Below are 18,725 nucleotides of genomic sequence, written 5' to 3'. Positions count from 1 at the left end.
CCTACATCCTAGGATGGGTTGACACAATAATTAAAAATATGTTTGTTTGTTTTTAATAATGAGAAAGCATAAGAAGCATTGATATATCCCCCAGCCTCCAACAATGAAAGCAGAGAAACCATTCAATAAGAACATTATAATGTTACAGAGCTTGCAAATCTAAATCTAGTAACCAAATTCTGAAGATGCACATATGAAGTTATAGCTTCCTGGAGAAGATTAATGAGTATAAGCCTGGCCACAAGACCCTGGGATGTACACTGCCAATCTTCAAAAGGCCCTTGGCCTTTCTTTTTTATTCTTCTCAAGTTGTGATTCAATGTATTACCATGTCTTATACAAACAAAAAATACATTATAAATTCTGCAGTACACCTAAAGTAAGGGCAAATGTTTTTAATTATATGGGAATGAAAAATAGAAATATTTAAATTATAAGAATAAAGAAGGACAGAGACCATTGAACAGAAAAATTGATGTATTTTTAATTAGCTAATTCTTTCCACACAAGATATGGCTAAATATAGTTAAGAAAGGGTGAGAGGTATTAATACTATACATGAATTTGGGAAGTTCTAATAAATATATTTAGGAAATATTAAGAGCCTAGATTTATTTATTGTGAAAAATGTTAGCCATTGCAATTAAGCTATATTTAGATTTATTCTACAAGTTAAACTACATTTCAATTAATACTATATATTCCCAAGTACACATTCAATACACAAAAGGAAAATATTTCAAAATTTCACACAAAGTATTTGTGATCTTATTATATGATAAGATGATGAACTATGTACTCTCACTTTGTATCTTTAAATTTTCGAAGCTTTTTCTGAAGTTATACATTGATTAGATTAAATAGAAACTCTGAGTTAAATTAAAACACACATATTATATAAGAGGGTCATTTAGTAAGGATAGCTTTCTAAATTTTATGTCCCCAGACAGCCATCAGGCAGCCATCAGGAAAATCCATTTTGAAACCATGGAGTCTTCAGTTTTTATCTCTGACATTACATTGAGATTCGACAGATGGAGGCCCAGCAGCAGACATGCAAACTGGATGCCAAATGAGGCACATATACATAGCAGAGTGGGGCCCTACCCAGGTGTCATCTTCTCCTTTCCAGAACCTTTAACATGGCTCACTCCAAACTTGACTGTGCTGTAGCGATATTGACACATTCTTAGTCATTGGTGAATGTCAGTGGGCTATTGGCTCTTTGCATAAGGAACTTTAGCACGCTCTCTGCTCTGTACATATGTCCAAGTTGGCAGCCAGTTGGCATGGCTGCTGATGTGTCTCTATCTGTCAGATCTCCTCATCACCTTTGGGACAGAGATAGATGATATAAATATGTCAGCAAGAATGTTACTATTGGTTGTAGAAAGATGTCAAGGGAAATAAAAATTAGAAGATATTTTAGAGCAACCTGGCAAGTCATCTTTATCATCTCAATCAAGGATATACTTATCTTTTGGAACATAGGAAAATCCAATTAAAATAGAAAAAATTTCACAAGAATGCCAGCCAATACTTCAAATAGTCTTCATAGTTAATGAATAAAATATATATTTATGCAATTGAGCCAAAAAGAGTATAGATCATGCTTATGGAGAACTAGAACAGCTTTTCTAACACAATATCAGCCAGGCTATTAAATAAATACACACCTGCCATAGCCAGTTTGGCTCAATAGATAGAGTGTCAGCTCTTGAACTGACGGGTCCTGAGTTTGATTCTGGTCAAAGGCACATACCTTAGTTGTAAGCTTGATCTCCAGCCCCAGTCGGGGCATGTGCAGGAGGCAACCAAATGATGTGTCTCTCTCACGTCAACGCTTCTTTCTATATATATTTCCCCATCGCTTCCACTCTCTTTAAAAATCAATGCAAAAAAAAAATATCCTCCAATGAGGACTAAAAGCAAACAAACAAAAACAAAAACAAAAACAAAACATAGCTAATAACCAACCCTTTTAATAGATTAAAATCACAATAGTAGGTTATTACATGAAAGGGAATCATGCAGATATTCTAAATGTTGACTGTAATAAGTTTCTAGACATTTATTTATTTACAAATTTTAAATATTTTTATTGATTTTAGAGAGAGAGCAGAAGGGAAAGAGAGAGAAACATTGATCAGCTGCCTCTTGTGAGTCTGCAACCCAGGCATGTGCCCTGAGTACTCTGACAGGGAATTGAACCAGCAACATTTTGATGCACAGGTTGGCCAACCAACTGAGCCACCACAGCCAGGGCAGTTTTTAGAAATTTTTAGAATGTTGTGTATGTTTCTACAATTATATGCATGTGTGTCTACATTTCCCATTGTCTTATACATTGGACAACTAGCAAAAGGAACCCAAATTATTTTGCCTCAAATTAACAGTTAACTTTGAAATAATGTTGATTAAACTGGTTCTGTTTTAAATTGACTTCTTCATCATCTTTTCATTTCAATGATTATCTTTCATTACTGTATGTATGTATGTATTCATTCATTCATTCATTCCAATAAATATTTATTGAATTTATTACCACCTATCCAAGCTTTTAAGCAGTTTGTCTGTGTTCTGTATTTAATTTCCTGAAATCTCCATCCATCCACTTACTCACTCACTTGCTTGCTTGAGATAAAAACTTGAGAATCATCCTTGATTTTTTCCTTTCACTGACCTCTTACAAGCAACCAGTTTTCTTAATTTTATATCCTAAATAGCACAGATCAATCAACTTGTTTCCAATGCCAGCAGCAGTATTCCTTCTTTATGTAATCAAGTGATTGTGAATAGGAGTGTATAACTAGACTTTGGGAAATATACCAGTGTCACACTGTTTTATGATAGTAAGTGTGCATTTTTCACAAATAGGGTAAATATTATAACTTTTAATCATTCTGAGAAGATTCATGATGGAATAGTAAGAGTAGAGACTAGGACAAGTGTGGTTAGTTTTTTTTTCTTGCATCTGAGTGGTGATGGATAATTGTGTCTCATTTCCAAATGTGCAAAAGTTGTCATAGTGCTCTTTTAAAAAATAAACTTATCTCATTCTACTGACACCCCCAAATTAGGAATTGAAACCTTAACCCTTGGTTTTTCTGTGGTGGTCTAGACAACACAGAAATAGCAAGCAGCTGAATCCAGGACAACTGATCTGCTGCAGAGCAACAGGACCTACCTGAGTCCAGTTTGATGGGCAAGGAGAGAGAAAAAGGATAACAGAAAGAAAAAGAATAACAATTCTTTGGGTGTTCCAGGGCACATAAAGAAAGAAAGAACTTGAAGGAAGACTGGACTTCATATTTTCCTAGACGGATACTAATTGGGGATACTAACATCAGTTCATTGTTTGAGTCCTATGTAGTAATCACAGTACAATTTAGTGGTTACAAACATGGGACCTGGTTGTAGAATCTGTGGGTTTGAATTCAGATCTGATATTCAGCAAATAATTTAACTTCTCTAGGTTCTCAGTTTTGTCATATGAAAATGGAGATATTAATAATAATACCCATTTTTGTGATGTGGTGAAATTTAAATGGGATAATACTCATAAACATTTAGAAGAGTATTTGCCATAGAGTAAGTGCTAAATAAATGGGAGATATATGATTGTAATCCAGACCAAATAATTGAAAGCACAACATATACTATCTTTACTTCTATATTCTACCTGCCTTCAGGTTGCCATCTCTTTTCCACCCTCCACCATTGTTAACAGAATTGCCAGAAAGTGCTCTTTAAATCTAGAATTGGTCATGTCATTCCCCAGATTAGCTTTGTTTAGGCACTCTTTATAGCTTTCAGCTTAACACAAAATTTCTAACCATGGAAGGTAAGTAGAGTGACCCTATAATGCAGCACCAAAACTTAGTGAAAGAATGCACTATTAATAATTACTTTGGGACATCAGGCATAACTCAGGCCGATCCCAGGTAATCAGGGACATATGGTTACTTTGGATATAAAGTCTTTCTGGGATCTGGTCTCCAACATCACCAGTTACTTTTCTGGTTTCTCTGCCACCACCATCAGACCCACCAGCAGTCCCTAAACTATCATGTTTCTCTGTACTTTTAAATACACAGTTGTTACAACCTCACATTTCTTTCCATTCTTTACCAAATTTATGTGTCATTTTAAGCCATTGCTGAATTCTAGAAATGTCTGTGGATTCATGAATTCTGAGTCATTTGTGAGTCTATGCGTAATATGATGTGGGCTTATCTTCATCATTATCTTCATAATAATAAAAATAATGATAATAGTTGCCAAGTATATAATGTCTTTTATATACTAGTACACAGGAGTACCAGTATACGTGATTTATGTGTGCTTTCTCTAAACAATCTTGCAAAGTATACATGCATTTTTTTAAAGTCTTAAGTAATGACACTGAAGTCCGTGGTGGTTAATGACTTACTAATAAGTGGCAGAGGCAATGTTCAAGTCCCCATTGCAAGATATCTAAGCCCATATCTTCTTCAAATTGACCTCTCATCAGCACAGATATTACAAAGAATTGTAATGAACTTACATGTTGTCTCTGTACATTATAGATTTCTTGAATTGTAATACTATTTCTTATTTATTTATTTATTTGTTTGTTTGTTTATTTATTTATTTTTAAATTTCCTTTACCTAGTCCAATGTTTGGCACATGGTAAGCACATAATAAATGTTTTAGAGATGAATGTTAAGCACATAATACATGGTATAGATTTAGAATCACCAAGTCTTGACCAGTTCAATGACTTTGTGAACAGTAACTAGTTTCTTTCAGTTCGATGGCGTTCTGTCTGAGTTTTCTGCCTTTACACACATTCCTCCACCTGGTTCACATATCTTGGTTGACCACCTAGCAAGGTATTATAAGCCTGAAACTAATACTGGATTAAAATATTTGCAAAAAAGACACACAAATGGCAAGGCACAAAGGCTTCATAAGAGTATGGTGGGTCAGGAAAACAATACAGGAGGATCTCTATGTAAAGGCTGCCTCCATCAGTTTGTTTCAGAAGTAACGAGAAATATCCTTTTATAACCACTTCCTGAGATCATTAAGGAAATGGTAATTGTGATAAGAACAGGAAGAGGAAAAATGAAAGTAATTTTGAAACATAAGGTTACTGTGGAGGAAGCCAGGTCTTAATGATTTTCTAAAGCAGGGGACTTTGGATAAGCAAACTATAGCATGACAAAATTGACCGAATGGTGGTCTTGGGAGTCTGATGATTTAGGGAAGGAAGTCTCAGCCCATAAAAGAGAGGCAGTGGCACAGAAAAAAAAAGTTTAGAAAGAAGCACCATAGGTAACTCTTACTATTCAATTTTGTTTTGGACTATTCCTTACCTTCTGTGAAAACCCTAGGGCAAAGTGAATCTGCCATTTGATTCATATTCCTGTCAAGAATTTCTGCTTTCAGACAGATGGGACATCTGACAGACCTGGAGTCCTTGCACTACAGAAGGACAATTGTACGAGGTACCTGATGGCATGAGCAGCTTTGCATGCACACAGCTTGCAAGGGCCTGAGCGAATCAGTCACCTTTAATGTTCTGGGTGTAAAATGCTAAACTCTAACTGTGCAGTCACAACAAACACAGAAATCCACCCACTTTTTACTTCTTTTTGGTTTTGCCTACATTTACCTTGACCTAGAAAATGTATGCAAAGATGAAAGGTATAATTCAAAGGTATAATTCAAAGCTGTGGATGTCACAATCAGATGTCACAGAGGTGACCTTTCACAAAAGAGTGTTCAAATAGAGTCGTGAAACCTGAGTTCGGTTCTCACGCTGCCATTATTGGCCATGGCATTTTTGATGGATCTCTTGGCCTTCCTATGTCTCTAGTTTCTTCTGTTTTAAATTAGGCTATTGTGCAGATAATCCCTAAGGTATTTTACAGCTTTAAAATTATTGTATTATTTTAAAAGTTAGAAGTGCTAAAAGAACATGGAATTTAGGAGTCAGCCAAATCGAAATTAAAATCCTCAAACCACCACTGTGTGAACGTGAGAAAATTATGTAGCCTCTCCAGAGCTCATTTTTAATTTGTAAAATGGGAATGATACTAGTATTGCTGACCTTGTAGGCTTCAGTGACCACCAAATGGAATCAAATGTGAAGTTAGTAATCACCTGGTGTACGGAGCTATTGACAAATCAGTTATATTTTATAGGCAGAAGAAATCCCATTTGAGATTCCTATGAGAGGTATGCCAAATGGGACACTGAGTTATTGTTTGCATCCCTCATCTCTGGCGGTGTCAATGAATTGAAATTAGCACTGAGTGTGAGCCTCATGGGATTAAGGTGTTGCCAAGGCAACCACTAATTTTGAAATCAGAGTAGATACTTTCAGAGAATGTACAGTTTCCTTTAACAAATTGGATTCCAGTGATGGGCACACCTTTCCTTCCCCCGCTGCTCTGTACCCAAGTTAGTTTCATGCACCTGCAGCTATGTGTGCCGAGGGGCTACTTTCGTCTTCTGCCAGGGACACTTGGAAGGTAACAGCCAGTAACGGAGACCCCTGAGGTCTGTCAGCTTTACCCAGTCCTTACCTTTTGTACTTTGCCGAGTTGGAGTCACATTTTTTTTTTTTTTTACTCACACAGTAGGCCATTGAAATAACTCCTTGGCACATTCATGGAATAGACTTCTAAGCAAAGATGCCATGTGGTTTGCAGTCATCTAGTTCTGCCTTCTCTTGCCCACCCGCAACTATCCTCATTTCCCCTACTCACTCATATGAATTCCTGCAGAGAAGGAACCTATTATTGAGCCAGCATCGCCTCTCCTGCTACATTCTTGTGTTAAATGAGTCTTCTTCATTGTTGCAAATAATAGGCGACCACTTATATATCAATGAAAATTCACTGCACTGCTGTGGGATGGTTTCAGTCCTTGATAAATTGAATATTCCTGCCATTGTTTATAGGAAGTAATTTTAAGTCTTTATTGCTTTATTTAAATCTTTTCTTTTGGGAGGAGTGGCCAATCTTTTTCATGCACTTAGCATATTTTCTCCTTGAATCACTTGGAACAATGGGTACTTTAACAGTGGCATCTTTTTTCTTTGCAATAATTTTTAGTGCTGGCTTCTGCTTTTCAATATGCCAGTAGCAAAGCATGAATACAATTCTAAAAATTCATGGAAGAATGTTAATTACCTTCCTTGAGAATATCAAAGAAAATGTATGAATATTTATATTTTTGAAATCAGCAAAAACTCACTAGATTTTTCACAGCTTTATTGGGAAAAGCTTTCACCATTCTCTTTCATTGAGGTTTTACCTTATGGCAGGCACAGTGTCAGGACTCTCATGCATATTGTGACTCTTACAACAAGAGATAACTCATAAAGTAGGTATTATGTTCATTTAAAATATTTATTAATTAAAATGATTATGTTGACATTGGTCAACATGAACATGCAGGTTTCAGGTGTGGGTTTCTATGTTATAAGGTCTGCATATTATGCCATGTGCCCACCACCCAAAGTCAAATCTTTTTCTGTCACCTTGTATTAGGATCCCCTTCTCTCTCCATTCCCTTCCCTCTGTAAAGCACCACACTGCTGTTTGTACTCATGAATTTAAATTTTATATCCCACATACTAGTGAAATCATATAGTTCTTAGCCTTTTCTGTCTGACTTATTTCACTTAGCATAATGTTCTCAAGGTCATCCACATTGTGCAAATGACACTATTTCATCCTTTCCTATGACTGAGCAGTGTGCCATGGTGTATATGTACATCTTCCGTGTTCAGTCCTCTATCATGGGGCAGTTTGGTTGTTTCCAAGTCTTGGCCACTGTTAATAATGATACAATGAACATAGGGATGCATATATCTTTGTGAATACACCATCCCGAGTTTTTCGGGTATATAGCCAGGAGAGGGATTGCTGGGTAGTATAGAAGCTCTCATTTTTTGAGGAATTGCCAGACTGTTTTCCAAAGTGGTTGTACCAGTCTACATTCCCACCAGCAGTGAATTGAGGGTTCTCTTTTTCTACAACCTCTCCAACACTTGTTATTGCTAGTTTTGTAGATAATGGCCATTCTAACTGGTGTAAGGTGGTATCTCATTATAGATTTGATCTGCATTTCCCTAATTGCCAGTACGGTTGAATGACTTTTCATATGTACGTATATTGGTTGTTCACATGTCTTCTTGGGAGAGGTATCTTTTCTGGACCTCTGCCTATTTTTTGATTGGGTTGCTTGTATGGTGTTGAGTTTTATGAAAAAAATTGACTGTATGGTGGCCTTGGGAGTCTGGTGACTTTATATGAGTTCTTTATATATTTTGGAAATTAAACCAGCTATTGTTTGCAAATATCATTTCTCATCTGGTTGGCTGCCTCTTTGTTTTGTTGTCAGTTTCTTTTGCTGTGCAGAAGCTTTTTAGTTTGATATAGTCTCATTTTTCCCCTCACTTTACTTTTCTTTGGGGTTAAGTTCATAAAATGTTCTCTATGACCAAGTTCCATAATGATACCAGATTTTTGGACTGGAACCGGATACTTTGTCCACCAGAATAGAAGAATGAATCCATGGACAGAAAGTGGTATAGCAAAGGTGGAGATTTATTGAAGAACAAGTATAGACTCCTACGTGTGTGTGTGGGGAAGAGTCTCACAGAACTGACTCCCAAGTAGGGAGGGGGAAAAGGGTCCCACTGGGTTCCCTGTCCAGTGGCTTATAAAGGCTGCAGAACCTGGCGCCTTGCTATCCCCTCTGATTGGTCACCATTCCCTTAGACTGATTACTATAGTTTTTATTTTATTACTTTCATTTTTCCTCTAACATATAATATTCCTCCCTTTCTTATTTTTTTCCTATTCCCTTTGGGCTTTTTTCCTCTCCTTCTTAATGAAGTTCTTGTTGTGGGGTCAAACCCTGGGTTCAAAATAAGACCTCCGGATGCTGATGATTGATTAAAAAAGGCAGGCAAGGATTTATTGGACTGGCCAGGACTGCTGCGAGAGCACCACACGAAGGTGGAGTCCACATAACTGCACCGTTGCAGGTGTAGGCAGTCCTTTTAAAGGTATAATCCACAAGAATTTTCTTTTGTTATGAATTCTAAATTCTAAAGGCTGGGATCAGCCTGCAGAGTCATTCCCAGCCACATCCTGCTGGACATTGGAATGTGGCCCTATCTTGCAAAAGCAGATAGTACAGAAGCAGAGCTCATCGGTTAATCTTAAAGGTTATCTACAGTTTCTACTCCTGAAGCTACTGAGTCAGTGGGAATCAATCTCCTGTGGTCCTGGTCTTAATCTGAAAGCTGAGGCAACTACCCTATTGTTTAAGCAAGTAAGCAAGTGCTGAAGCCAGAATAGCAGGGTTAAAATTCAAACAGCAGTTTTTACCTAAGTATGGTTGCTAGGTATTTTAGTGCTTCCTTCTCTTTATTTTATAAATATGACCTTTCTTGGCTACTTCCAATTCCCTTATTTTATGTAAATATATCTGTTGCTGCCTCCTTGTCCTATGAAAATGTAACTGGACCTGGCTTCCTTGTGTTATGGAAATATACCTTCTCCTAGTCTGCAGCCGTGCACTTTTCCCATGGACTCCAATTCTAAAAAAAATCCCTAAGCCTGCCTATATCCCCCTAAATTTCTGCTTCAATAAAGTTTGGTACCTATATTTTCTTCTATGGAACTTATAGTTTCAGGTCTTATACTTTGGTCCATTTTGAATTAATTTTTGTACATGGGAACAAACTGTAATCCAGCTTCATTATTTGCATATTGGTTTCAAGTTTTCCCAGCACCATTTACTGAAGAGACTATCTTTACTCCATTGTGTGTTTCTGGCTCATTTGCTAAAAATTATCTGTCCATATACATGTGGTTTTCTAGCTGAGCTCTCTAGTGTGTTCCATTAAACTGTGTATCTGTTTTTCTGTCAATACCATGTTATTTTGATTATTGTAGCTCTATAGTATAATTTGTAGTCAAGTAGCATGATACCTCCAACTTTGTTTTTTTCTTCTCAGAACTGCTTTGGTTATTTGGATTTTTTTGTGGTTCCATACAAATCTGTTGATTTCTCATTCTATTCGTTTAAAAATCGATATTGAGATTTTGATGGGATTTGCATTAAATCTGTGTAATGCTTTGTGTAATATGGCTATTTTAACTATGTTGGCTAATATCCATGAAGATGGGATATTATTCCGTTTTGTTTTGTCTTTCTCAATCTCTTTTAATAATGCTTTGTAATTTTCAGTATATTAGATCTTTTACATTTTTTTTTTTTTTTTTTAATCAATCTTTATTGTTCATATTATTACAAAGGTTCCTCATTTCTTCCAACCTCCACCAGGTTCCCACCCCACCCTCTGCCCCCTTCCCATCCCCCATTGTCCTCATCCATAGGTGCACAGTTTATGTTCAGTCTCTTCCTCCCTCCCTCTCCCCGATAGTAAATCCCTTTTCAGATAGTAAATCTGTTACTTAGCATTTTCTCATATCAATAATACCTCCACATGCCCAATGATACTTCACACAAAAGACATTTCCAAATAGGTCAACCAGCCTCATCCAGGCCCCACCCAAGGCACTCACAGATCAACACCCCAGTGCTATACTAACTCAACACATCCAGATCTAAGCCTTCATCACTTGATTCAGCAGACCCTCAAGTTCCCGCAAAAGTTTCCAGCCATGTCTGAGAGGCAGCCGTGGGCAGGTACAGGCGAGGAGCGAGCTGTTTTGGGCCTGGCTGCTCCGGGCCTGGCTTCTGTTGCTCTGGTTCGTTCCACAACCAGCTGCTCCGGGTCTGGTCACTGCCGCTCCCGACCTAGTTGCTCTGGACTTGGCTGTTGCTGCTACAGGCCTGGCCGCACCCGACCCGGCTGCTCTGGGACCGGTTGCTCCGGTCCCGGCCGCTCCGGGCCTGGCCGCTCCCAGCCTGACAGCCGCTGCTCCGGGCCTGGCTGCTCCCAGCCTGGCAGCCATTGCTCCTGGCCTGGCCGCACCAGACCCGGCTGCTCCGGGCCTGGCCGCTCCCAGCCTGGCAGCCGCTGCTCCGGGCCTGGCCGCTCCCAGCCTGGCAGCCGCTGCTCCGGGCCTGGCCGCACCAGACCCGGCTGCTCCGGGCCTGGCCGCTCCCAGCCCGGCAGCCGCTGCTCCGGGTCTGGCCGCTCCCAGCCTGGCAGCCGCTGCTCCGGGCCTGGCCGCACCAGACCCGGCTGCTCCGGGCCTGGCCGCTCCCAGCCTGGCAGCCGCTGCTCCGGGCCTGGCCGCTCCCAGCCTGGCAGCCGCTGCTCCTGGCCTGGCCGCACCAGACCCGGCTGCTCCGGGCCTGGCCGCTCCCAGCCTGGCAGCTGCTGCTCCGGGCCTGGCCGCTCCCAGCCTGGCAGCCGCTGCTCCTGGCCTGGCCGCACCAGACCTGGCTGCTCCGGGCCTGGCCGCTCCCAGCCTGGCAGCTGCTGCTCTGGGCCTGGCCGCACCAGACCCGGCTGCTCCGGGCCTGGCCGCTCCCAGCCTGGCAGTCGCTGCTCCGGGCCTGGCCGCACCAGACCCGGCTGCTCCGGGCCTGGTCGCTCCCAGCCTGGCAGCTGTTGCTCTGGGCCTGGCCGCTCCCAGCCTGGCAGCCGCTGCTCCAGGCCTGGCCACACCAGACCCAGCTGCTCCGGGCCTGGCCGCTCCCAGCCTGGCCGCCGCTGCTCCAGGCCTGGCCGCACCCGACCCGGCTGCTCCGAGCCTGGCCGCTCCCAGCCTGGATGCTCCGTGCTTGGCTACTGCTCTTCTGGGCCTGGCTGCTCCCAATCCGGCTGCTCTGGGCCGGGCTTCTCCGGGCCCAGCCACTCCGTGTCTGGGTGTTCCTGGACTGGCCACCCTGGGCTTGGCCGCCTCTGCCTCAGGCCTGGCTGCCACTGCCCCAGGTCTGGCTGCTCCAGTGCTGGCCGTTGATGCTCTTGTTCTGGCTGCTGCTGCTCTGGGGCCTGGCCACTGCTGCTCCGGGCCCAGCTGCCACTGCCTTGTGCCTGGCCACTCTAGGCCTGGTCGCCGCTGTTCCAACATTCTGTCCCTTTTTTCTCTTTTTTTTTTTCTTTTAAAAAAACAAAACAAAACGCATTTATGTTGCAATGTTGGCTGGTGCGTTGAGTTCTGACTAGTCTTTAATTTTTCAAGATCTTCTTTGTATTCTTTCTTAAGTAATTTTACTATCATTTGCTCTCACTTGATTTCTTCACATTGAGAACTTCTTTGGTTTCTTCCTCCTTGTCCTGGGAGCTCAGCAGGTTGGCCTGTGGCACCCCTTTGTTCTCCGCGGGCTCCCGCACTGCTCCAGCCTGTTGCCGGGGTCGGCGCCGCCCAGGAAGCAGCCCCCGTCCTTGGCTCCATTGCCAGCGCTCAGCAGTCGAAGGCTCAGGGGCACCCCCCCCACTGGGGGCCCCGTCGCCCGGCTCCTTGCTGGCGCCCGGCTGGCCGGTGTCCGGCAGGGGCTCCTGCTCCTCGTGGCGTTCCTCCAGTCTGGGGCTTTCTTTCTCCCTCCCACTAGGGGAGTCCAGGATCAGAGTCAACAGACTGTCCTCTGCGCACAGTGTGCGCGACTCCGGGGGCTCGGCCTTTCGCCGCGCTCCCAGGACTCCACCTCACAGCTCCGTCTCCCCCTGCCCGAGCCTGGGTCCCCAGGGACTGGCCCAGACCTGGAGTTCGGGGCGGTCTGGACTGAGGCTCAGAGCTGCCGCCGGAGGCTTTGTTTCTTCCGGCTAGGGTAATCCAGCATCAGAGTCAACATTCAGTCCTCTGCGCGCCATGTGCGCGCGACTCCGGGGGCCCCGCATTTTGCCGTCCCCCGGGATTGTCTCCCCCTGCCGGAGCCTGGGTCCCCAGGGTCTGGCACATAACTTGGGGCTCAGCGCTGCCAGTTCGGGGGTTCAGCCCAGGCTGGGGGTTCTATTTCCTTCCTGCTAGGGAACGCCAGGCAGCACCCAGCCCTCTCCTCCTCTCCGGCTGCGACCTCTCCGCGCGCGCGTGCGTGTGAGCGCGCAGCATGTCTCCGTACCTTAGGCTTTTTTTCAGCTCCTCTGATTTTCCTTCTGGTTTTCTCCCTCCTTCCTGTCAAGGGCATGTACCTCCAGGTGCAGGCTCAATTCCCAGCCCTGTGTGTGGGAGGCATCCCATCAATGTGTCTCTCTTACATCAGTGACTTGCTCTCTCTTTACATTTTTGTTAAGTTTATTCCTAGGTATTGTATTCTTTTGGTTGCAATTGCAAAAGGAAATTTCTTTTCATTTTTTTGCTGTTTTGTTAGTATACAGGAAGTCAATGTATTTTTGCACATTGATTATTGTATCTTGCAATGTGACTGCATTTGTTTATTGTTTCTAATTTTTTTTTGGTGGAGTCTTTAGGGTTTTAGATATATAGAATCATGTCATCTACAAAATATGTTTGACTTCTTCCCTTTCTATTTGGATGCCCTTTATTTCTTTCTCTTGCCTTATTGTTCTGGTTAGTACTATGTTGAATATGAGTGATGAGAGTGGGCATCCTTGTTTTATTCCTGATCTTAGAGGAAAAACTTTCTGATTTTCACCATTGAGTATGATATTAGCTGAATTTTAACATAGATGGGCTTTTTTATGTTGTGGTACTTTCCTTCTATTCTTATTTCATTGACACTTAATCATATGTGAGTGTTATATCTTATCAAATGTTTTTTCTACATCAAGTGATAATACAATTTTTATCCTTTCTTTTGTAAATTGATTATTACATGGTACATTACATTGATTGATTTGTGTACATTGAGCCATTCTTGTGCCTCTGGAATGAACCCCTCTTGATCGTGATGTATTATTTTTTGAATGTACTATTGTATTTGATTTGCTAGTATTTTGATTAGGATTTTTGCATTCTGTATTCATCAGAGATATTGGTCTGTAGTTTTATTTGTTTGTGTTATCTTTTCCAGGTTTTGGTATCAGGGTTATGTTGGCCTCAAATAATTCCAGCACTGAGCTATAGGACAACTTTAAATTTCAGTTAATTTCTGAACTTTTTTATTATGTGTACTGAACAACTTAATTACCAGAATAAGAATATTTTGTGAATAAAAGTGGGAGGAAAACTTTGAATATGACGAAACAAGTCATAGGAGATAAAAAAGCAAGTTGAATATAAAATGTGCTGTCTGAAACTCACAATAAAAGTTCAGTATATATTTTAAGGCATAAACCTACTGGGAAAAGGGGGAATTGTAAAGGAAGCTATAGCAGACTTAGTTGGAAAAGTTTTCAAAGCTAGAATGCAGCAGAACAAGTTGTAACAGACACAGCAGAAACAAGAAAGCTGTGTCCTCTGCAGGGGAGGGTGGACAATTAAATAATTACTAGAAGGTTCAGGAGTTGGCTATTCAGGAGAAGTGATGGTGAAAGTGAATTGCTGAATGTCTGTTTAAAAACCCTTAGGATCTTTGGATTCCCTCCAGATTGTTCCATGCCTTTCTTTGGTTCCTCCTTGTATATTCCTCTAAACTTTGAAAGAATGTGCTTAGATTCTTCTCACTTTTAGATAGTATTTTTGACTTTGAGTTACTTTTTTGCTCACACTTTTTAAAATTCCTGATAGTTTCATGTCACTTTTAATAATTAATATGTCATATTTACATTATTATGATTATGTAAATGATATTTACTACAAAGACATATAGGATACTTAATTACATTTTCTGAAAACAGTTTTGCTTCTCATAACATTAGTGAATGTTTTTCCTTTTAAAATTTTGATTACTTTTATATGCCTATATGTGTATGAATAAAATGATGAGCCATATAGGATATTTAATAAGATAACACCTGTATTCACAGGATCAAGACTTTGAGGAAAAACTGAAGTTGGCAATAGATTAAGAGAGTCCAAAATTACAGCAAGCAAGTCATATTGATAGGAGAGGTTAGATGTCATTTAAGTTTTATTAATTTATATATATATATATATATATATATATATATATATATATATATATATATATATATATATATATATATTAAATATATATATATTATATATATATATATTCTTAGCAATGTGTTAGGTACTTAGAACACAAACATGGTTTTCATAGAACACAATACGGTCTATATTTTATCTGTCATATTCTAATGTTGACAGAGAAATAGCCAAAAAGCATTCGTTATCAGGTGAGTGGGTTCTCAAAGTAGAATTTATGTTCATTTATTGAGAAATAAAGAAAATGTATTTATTGAATATGTGGTTTTGTAGACTGTTACTCATACCTACTATTTATAGTAGGCAGTTGGACATACTCTCCCAGGATGCAGTTGATAAAGCTCATCTGGAAGTATTGACTTGGAAGTCATCGATGTATCTGTGGTGGTTGAAAACCTCACAAAAATCAGATTACCTTGGTATCTATCAAGTGGAGAAAAAAAGAAAAGAGATTCAGGGCAAAAATATCTAAAGAAACCAACATTCAAAAGGTATAAGAAAACAGTCTCTTAAAGTATATAACGGAAGAAGTATTTTTAGGAAGCTTTCTTTTGAAGAAGTTGCCTGTGCCTGAAGGTCTAATGTTGCTGGCCTTGCATTTCAATTCATAAGGGCTAGATCATTTAATGTGTCTAGGTTTCATGAGACATGTTATATATTGCTAAAATAAAATGTCTTTCATGCCCTTCAATGTTCACATAATTAAGCTAAATACAATTCTTTGTTTATGTTAACTCTCACTTTAGGCAGAAAGGGAAATTTGACTATTGATATACAGAAACATTTTAGTGAGCTTTTATTTACAAACTAGAGGCATGCACAGGTAGGGTCCCTAGGCCTGGCTGGCGATTAGGACCAATTAGGGCCTTGGGGCTGTCAGCTAGGGCCTCTCTTCCCCAGCTGTCAGTTGACAGCCAGGGCAAACCTTCCCTGGCTGCTGGCTGCTGCCTGGGGCTTTCATTCTGTGCTGCCCTCTAGTGGTCAGCACATGTCATAGTGAGCAATAGAACTCCCTGTCTCCTGGTTAAACTCCCGTGGGAACACTTTGCATACTAGCCTTTTATATATATAGATAATAAGTGTTTACCACCAAAACAAGGAATAAACACACACAAAGTAATGCCTTTAAAAACATGCATTGTGCTGAAACAGGTTTGGCTTAGTGGACAGAGTGCCAGCCTGTGGACTGAAGGGTCCCAGGTTTGATTCCGGTCAAGGGCATGTGCCTTAATTGCAAGCCCATCCCCAGTGGGAGGTGTGTGCAGGAGGCGGCTGATTGATGTTTCTCTCTCACTGATGTTTCTAACTCTCTATCTCTCTCACTTTCTTTCTGTAAAAAAATCAATAAAATATATTTTAAAAACACCAAAAAACCCCCACAAAAACATGCATTATATTATGGCCAAAGTATGATTCATCATAAATGGCTATATTACAGACTAGCCTGAAAAGTCAAAGCTTAGTAGCTCGGCAATTCTTGAATCTTTATTAGTTTCAATTGTCTTCAAGTAACCCACAGTAATGAATTACTTCTGGTGTGCATGCTGATATTTTTGAGTACTTTAGAGATATAGACTCTTATTTTGGATGAAACTGAAGAGATTGCCAACATTTCATGTGTCAGCCCTGGTAAAAACTGATGTTCATATGTTTCTGTCAGTTGTCACTTGGGATGGATTTCAGTTGCCATTGTGAATATAAAAAGCTCACTATCCCATTACTAATTCCCATGAGTTATTTAGTCCTGTCTTTCTTTTTCTAAAGGTTAAACTCTATCTTTCTGCTAAAAAGTAAGATAATTAACATTCTCACATACAATGCTTCCATAACATCTGTAGATTATGCACCATTTAATCAAGTTCCTCTAGGCATGATTGACTTTTGCCAAGAAAATTGGGAAATAAATCCTTTCTTTTTAGTAATAACTTTGTTGTAATTATGGTTTTAAAAAAATCTCTTTCTGAGAAACTCAATTTAGAGTAACACTCTCTAGCTACTTAAAATGGGTATTCTAAAACTATATAGCAGAAATATGAGTGAATGATGTATTTTGGGATCTTTAGGAGTGCTGACATCTCTTTGCATCAAAAACTGTAGAAATTGTGATTTTCAAAGCATTGCATATTTATAAAACCATTTGTATTGCCCTTTAAATTCTCCATGTTCAAATGACAGAGCAAAATTTAAGGATATATACTTTGTTATCATTTTAACATGAGTTTAGAATTTACTTGTATAGTCCTAACAGGTTTGTCTCAGTGGAGAGAGGGTCGGCCTGTGGACTCAGGGGTCCCAGGTTTGATTCTGGTCAAGGTCATGTACCTTTGTTGCAGGCACATCCCCAGTAGGGGGTGTGCAGGAGGCAGCTGATTGATGTTTCTCTCTTTCCTTGTTTCTAACTCTCCCTTTCTTTTCCTATCTGTAAAAAAAGCAATAATATTATATATATTATTTAATAATATATAATATTTATATAATATTAATAATATTATATAAATTATATATATATATATATATATATATATATATATATATATGTATAAGGATTTACTTATATAGAAAAAGATATATTCATAAATCAGAGTTTTAACATTTTAGAGTTTCTGGGCCTGAATTATTTGTCAAGAGCACTTGCACAAGGCAACTGCTGGACATTTATAGAAAATATGTCCTACAAATGATTTTTTTTCATAGAAAATATCTATTTTTATGTCCTTGATGTTTCTTGACATTTTCTTTTTGCTATAGGTTTCTTATAATGCCTCCTTGATCTGACTGAAGAGATAGGTTGTAGGAATTTTTTTGAAGCTTTAGAGATCTATTAAACAGAAATAAAACCTCTTCTTTTTTTCTGACAAGAACTGTTTTTCATTTATCTCCTATATATTCCCTTCTCCTTTCTTTTTACTTTCTATATGTAATTGGAAGAAAATATCAAAGCCTATAAAATAAAATAAAATAAAATAATGTAAAACATTTTAATTGTTGAATGACAGAAAATACATGAGTTGGGTCAATGAATATTTGTGTTTGATGACAAAGATGTTAATAAATATTTTGACCTAAATAGCTTTTGCTCTAAAATTTTTATAAAAATTTTTACAGAGAAATGATGGAAAACTTGATATAGAGGCATATATCTGTAATAATAAAAGTATAACATGCTAATTAGACTGGACGTCTTCTGGACAACCTTCCAGATGAAGCCAGGGCTACGAAGGAAGCCAGATCCTAGGTGACTGCTGGCTGCCAGAGGGAAGCCTGGGTCACGGGTGCCAGAGAGAAGCTGGTGCCCGCAGCTGGGGGAAGGAAGAAATTCCTGCACATGGGGTGGGGGTGGGGGTGTCCCTCAGCCCAGACTGCACCCTCTCCTCTCTGGGAACCCACAAAAGATCTCCGAATGAGGTCCAGTGGGATCAGGCCTAAACTAGCAGTTGGACATCCCTCTCACAATCCAAAACTGTTGGCTACCAACAGCAACTAATCTTGGCACCATACTGTTTTCTTTCTATTATGACTTGTCCCTTCCAAAACTCTGAATCCTTTGCCTAAAAACTTATCTCTATGACAACTACTGAGATTATAAAATAGATTTGCCTCTGCCCAGCCAGGTGTGGCTCAGTGGTTGAGCTTTGACCTATGAACCCGGAGATGATGATTCCTGGTCAGGGTACATACCAGGGTTGTAGTATTACTAATAATACTATATCTAAATATCTTCTGAAAAT

Source organism: Pipistrellus hanaki (assembly GCF_964339955.1).
Source record: "Pipistrellus hanaki genome assembly, chromosome: 2".
NCBI classification, from domain to species: domain Eukaryota; kingdom Metazoa; phylum Chordata; class Mammalia; order Chiroptera; family Vespertilionidae; genus Pipistrellus; species Pipistrellus hanaki.
Note: the sequence above shows the minus strand (reverse complement) of the source record.